The sequence below is a fragment of the Canis lupus genome, chromosome 5 (genome assembly GCF_011100685.1).
Source record: "Canis lupus familiaris isolate Mischka breed German Shepherd chromosome 5, alternate assembly UU_Cfam_GSD_1.0, whole genome shotgun sequence".
Taxonomy (NCBI): Eukaryota; Metazoa; Chordata; class Mammalia; order Carnivora; family Canidae; genus Canis; species Canis lupus.
Genome location: NC_049226.1, coordinates 28,285,068 through 28,291,598, shown reverse-complemented (window position 1 = coordinate 28,291,598; position 6,531 = coordinate 28,285,068).

Below are 6,531 nucleotides of genomic sequence, written 5' to 3'. Positions count from 1 at the left end.
CCATTTTCTCCATAAGCACAACAGCACTTGTTATGTCTTGTCTTTTTGGTGATGACCATTCCAACAGGTGTGAGATGACATCTCATGGTGTTCTTGATGTCCGTTTCCCTAAGTACTAGTGATGTGGAACATCTTTTCATGTACCTATTGGCCTTTTGTATATCTTCTTTGGAGAAATGTCTGCTCAGATCCTCTGATCATTTTTAAATTGGGTTATTTATTTTTTTTGCTATTGAGTTTTATGAGTTCTTTATATATTCTGAATGTTAACCTATTAGCAGATATATAGTTTGCAAATATTTTTCCCATTCTGTAGGTTGTCTTTTCACTTCATTGATGGTCGTTTACTGTGCAAAAGCTTTATAGTTTGATGTAGTCCCACTTGTTTATTTTGTTGTTTGTGCTTAGGTGTCATACCCAAAAATTCACTACCAAGACCCAGAACAAGGGGCTTTATTCCTCTGTTCTTTTCTAGGATGTTCATAGTCCCAGGTCTTACATTTAAATCTTTAATCCTTTTTGAGTTAGTTTTCATGAGTGGTGTGAGGTAGGGATCTAGTTTTATTCCTTTACATTTAAATATACAGTTATCCCAGCACCATTTATTAAAGAGACTGTATTTTCTCTACTGAGTATTCTTGGCTCTCTTATCAAACATTAGTTGGCTGTATAATTTTGGGTTTATTTCTGGGCTCTTGGTCTTATTTCACTGGTCTATTTGTCTGTTTTTGTGCTCAAACCATTCCAGTTTGAGGTATATAGCTTTATAGCATACATTTAAATCAGGAATTATGATGCTTCCTACTTTGTCCTTCTTTCTTAGGATTGCTTTGGCTATTTGAGATCTTATGTGTTCCGCATAAATTTTAGGTTATTTATTTATTTATTTATTATTTATTTATTTATTTATCTTCTGTAAAAATTGCCCTTGGAATCTTGTTAGGGATAGGATTTATCTGTCATTGTGGTAGTATCAACATTGTAACATTAATTCTTCCCATTCAAGTTTAAAAGCAAACTTCTAAATATCTCCTAAAGCAGAGAATAAGTTATAATGGAAAATACAAAATACTTGAAACTAAATGATAATGAGAATTAAATGTAAAATGCATGGGTGACAGAGCCACAGAAAACTTCAACTGTCCTGTGATGATTAAAGAGATAATTTAAAAACCAATGTACATAGAAAACCAGTTACAGTTGCACAGAAAATTCTATCAAATGTGTGTCAGATGGCTGATATCAACTGTACAGAAACAATTTCAGGAAACAGAAAAAAGAGAAACTTTCCCCAACTCTTCCAAAGAGGCTATTTTTAAACTTTATAAGTCTTGCATATATGAAGATGATCAAAAAATGAAAGATTTCAGAGAAATACCATCCACAAATAACAATATAATATATTGTTATATTCAGAATATAAAAATCTGAAACAAAATATTTAGAGACTTTTTTCAGACTTTTATAAAAAATAAGAAACATTAGGATGGAAGTATGTCAATTCGAGGAAGACAATACATCTTTTATGATCTTTAGATTTCCTAACTTCCATCATTTTTTTGTGAAGAATTCAGCTCTCAGTCTTTCATTGTTATTTTGAAATTAATGTCTTTCATTTCAGGATTCTTTTAAGATTTTATCTTGTCTTTGGAGTTTAGTGCTTTTACTACAATGAGTCAGAGTGGAATTACTTTGTGTCCATCTTATGTGGAGTCTTCAGAGCATCTTCATTTGGTAGGTAGTTTTGCAAGTGTTTGGGGAAATTTTTCATTATTATCTCTTCAGATATTACTTCTTCCATATTTCCCTCTACTCCTTCTGGGTCTCCAATTATATTACATGTTTTACTATGTGTGTGCTTCAGTATGAATATTTTCCACTGGAAGGAAATGCCTGGAAGCTCATGCTTGGCTGCACCTGGTTATTGCTGCATGTGTCTTTCCTGTTTGCTAATTTTGATTTTTTTTTTCTATAATACACCCTATCGTGAATACAACAGCTTCTATGTTTTGTAAGAACTGCTAGTGAATCATGACACATGAGGGAGGTCTTAGGGACCCTCAACACAGACACCATTTACAAAAGCAACAAAATTAGTAAATCAAAGAATAAAACAAAAATTTGTAATTTATCCAGACAGAAAATTATAAAATTTTAATAAAGTCATTGAACAATATGTAATAAGTTTAAAGATACTTCACATTCATGGATAAGAAGATTCAGTCTTAAAAATGTCAAATTTTAGGGGCAGCCCTGGTGGCTCAGTGGTTTAGTGCCACCTTTAGCCCAGGGCCTGATCCTGGAGATCCAGGATCAAGTCCCACATCAGGCTCCCTCCATGGAGCCTGCTTTTCCCTCTGCCTGAGTCTCTGCCTCTCTCTCTCTCTCTCTGTCTCTCATGAATAAATAGATAAAATCTTTTTTAAAAAATGTCAAATTTTGAAGAGTTATCAATAAGATGATTCAAATCTTACACGGAAGAGCAAGTTACTGAGAATACTCAAAAGGATGAACATATTGGGAGAATTTAGCACATCAGGTGTCAAAAGTTATAAATTTATGTCAATTAGGACTAGAAAGTATTGGATACAAGGGTAATCAAATTGATCAATGAGGTGAGAATAGAAAACTCACATAAATGGAAGTTATTCATTCACATTTGATTAATAATTTATATGTAAAAAGTCAAAGCTTCAAAAATTTTAAAGGAACATTGGAGAATATTTTTGTGGGCTTTGTAGAGAGGAGTTTCCACATAAGAGTCTAAAACCATAATTCATTAAGTAAAGTATTAATAGGCCAACTTCACAAAAATAAAGTACATGTGTTCATCAAAAGATACAGAAGAAGTGAAAATGGGAGCCACACTGCCACACAGCTTATGAATAAAGGACTAGTGCCTACAATATACAACCACTAGAGCTACTAGAAATTAGTAAGAAGACCACACCAAGATGGCAACATAGATTCTTGACCTTCCCTCCTCCCATGGATGCATCAGCATATAATCTACCCAAATTGAATCATGGAGAAATAAGAATTCTGAACATACAATTTATTACTGTGGACATGGAGTCAAATAATTTAGAACCTTCCAACAAACAGAAGTCTGGGGCCAGATGGCTTAACTGGTGAATTCTACAAATATTTAAGGAAGAGATAATACCTATACTTCTCAACCCTTTCCAAAAAGTAGAAGTGGAAGGAACACTTCCAAACTCATTTTGGGAGGCCAGCATTACCCTGATACCAAAGGTAGACAAGGATGCCACAAGGAAAGAAAATTACAGGCCAATATTCCTGATAAAAATAGATTCAAAAATCCTCAACAGAATATTAGTATACTGAATTCAACAGTACTGTAAAATGGTTGTACACCAAGATTGGTGAGATTGATTCCCAGGACAGGATGCAAGGATATTTCAATACACAAATCAATTCATGTGATATATTGCATTAACTAAATGAAGCATAAAAGTCATCCGATCTCAATAGTTGCAGAAAATGCATTTGAAAAAATTAAACATCCTTTCACAATAAATCTCTTACAAAGTAGGTATAGAGGGCATGTATCTCAACATAAGTAAGGCCATTTATAGCCAGCCCGCACCTAACATACTCAATGATGAAAAGCTGAAAATTTTTTTCTCTAAAACAGAAACAAGACAAAGATGCCCACTCCTGTTACTTTTATTCAATATAATATTGGAAGTCCTACTCAGAGCAATTAAGCTAGAAAAAAGAAATAAAAGTTATCCAAATCAGAAAGAAAGAAGTGAAATTGTGTAGAGTACATAATCTTAAATATGAAAAATACTAAATATTTTACCAAAAATCCTGTTAGAACTAAAGAATTAACTCAGTAATGTTGCATGATACAATATCTATGTATAAAAATCAGTTGCATTTCTAGATGCTACCAACAAACTGTTGGAAGTAGAAATTAAGAAAATAATCCAATTTGCAAAAACAATATTATACCTTAAAATAAATTTACTCAAGAACATGACATTTGTTACTGAAAAATATAAAGCACCAATGAAAAAATTGAAGACACAAATAAATGGAAAGATATTCCATGCTCGTGGGTTTGAAGAATTAATATTGATGAAAATGTCCATACTACTCAAAGCAATGTACAGGTTCAATGTAATCTTTACCAAAAGTCCAGTGGCAAAAAGAAATAGAAAAATCACTTCTAAAATTCATATGGATCCACAAAAGACCCCATTGTGCTAAAGCAACCTTGAGAAAGAAGAACAAAACCAGAGGCACCACACTTCCAGATTTCAAACTATATTACAAAACTATAGTAATCACAAAAGTATGGTGTTGGCATAAAAACGGATACTTAGACCAATGGAGCAAAAGAAAGAGCCCCCAAATAACCCCATGTATATATGGTCAGTTAATCTGCTACAAAAGCATCAAAAAATACAATAGAAAATTGAAGTTTTTTCAATAAATGGTGCTGGGACAATTGGACAATAATATCAAAATAATGAAACTGGAACCTTCTTCTTACCATACACAAAAATCAACTCAAGATACATTAATGACTTGACTGTAAGACCTGAAACCATAGAAATCCTAGAAGAAAATACAGGGGGTAAGCTCACTGACATTGATCCTGGCAATGGTTTTTAGATTTGTCATCAAAAGCACAGGCAATGAAAGAAACAATTAACAATGAGACTACTTCAAACTGATGCTTCAGTGCAGCAAAGGAAATCATCAACAAAATTAAAAGGCAATCTATGGAATGGGAGAAAATATCTCAAACCACATATCTAGAAAGGGGTGTTACCCAAAATACACAAGAAATTCATATAACTCAATAGCAAAAAAAAAAAAAAAAAAAGAAAAAAGAAAAATTAAAAAACGGGCAAAGGACATCAATAGACACTTTTTTTTTCATGATGGCCACATATAAAAATGGCCAGCAGGTATATAAGGAGGCAATCACCACCACTTATCATCAGGGGAATACAAATCAAAACCACAGTGGGACATCACCTCACAGCTGTTGGGATGTCTGTTGTCGATGACACAAGAGATAATAAATGATCACAAGGATGTACACAGAAGAAACCCTGACACCTTTCGTAGGAATGCAAACTGACATTGCCACTATAGAAACAGTATGGAGATTTATCAAGAAATGTAAAATAGAAATGCCACATGATCCAGCAATTCCACATCTGGGTTCACATCCAAAAAAAAAAAAATCATCATCTTGAAGAAATTTATGTACTCTTACATTCATTGAAGCATTATTTCTGATAGCCATGATAAGAAAATAACGTGTCTACCAATAGATGAATGAATAAGGAAAAGTGAGATGCATGTATCATGTATGATTTATGTAATTCTGTTATGAGAATAACAGACGAAACTGGAGGGCATTATGCTAAGTGAAAGAAACCAGTCAGAGGAAGACAAGCATGACATGGCATCACTTATATGCGGAATCTTCCAAAAAAAAAAAAAAAGTCAAGCTTACAGACAGTGTAGAATGATGGCTGCTGGGGCTGGGAGTGGGGGGCAGGGTGGGGGAGGGAATGGAGAGAGTTTGGTGAAAGGGTACAAATTTCAGTTATAACTGAGCACGTTCTGAGGATCCAGTGTTATTTGTGTGGGCTATAGTTTATAATCCTGAATTGCCTGACTGAAATTTGCTGAAAAAGTCTTTAAGGAGGGCACGTGATGTGATGAGTGCTGGGTGTTATATGCAACTGATAAATTGTTGAACACATCTGAAACTAATGATGTACTACTATATGTTGGCTAATCGAATTTAAATTTAAAAAAAGAGTCTTTAGTGTTCTCAGTAGAAAGGAAGGAAGGAGGAAGGAAGGAAGGAAGGAAGGAAGGAAGGAAGGAAGGAAGGAAGGAAGGAAGGAAGAAAGAAAAAAGAAAGAAGAAAGGAAGTTACTTTATATCAAATCATCCCATTGTATACTTTAAATCTATTATAATTTTGTCAACTATATCTCAATATAGCCAGAAAAAGACTATAAGAAAATTGCATTCCAACAGATGAAATGGGCAATAAAGGAACTGATGATTCACAACATACATATGAATATGTGATCAATGTGATCATTAACCAGAAAAAGGTGTAAGACAATGAATTACCACTTCTTACCAGAGTGATGGGTGAAAAATTAAATTGTCTAGAATGTGAAATTCCAGAGAAGATACAGACTGGTAGAAATGCCTTTCTGGTGGAGGAGTAATTTAGGAGAGCCTATTTAGAGAACACTTAGAATAAAAAAAAAAAAAAAAATAGAGAACACTCAGAATAACACATGAAAATCAAACATTTATGTTCTCGATGACTCAGTAGTGCAACTATAGGGTGTATGCTGTAGGGAAATTTTTGTACATGTGTACTAAGAGTCATAGGCAAGAGTCTTTGTTGCTCTGCTTCTGCTACTGATGATTGCAGAAACTAGAATATAAGTATCCATTAAAAAGTGAATATATGGGGATGTTTGGATGGCTCAGCGGTTGAGTGTCAGCCTTCGG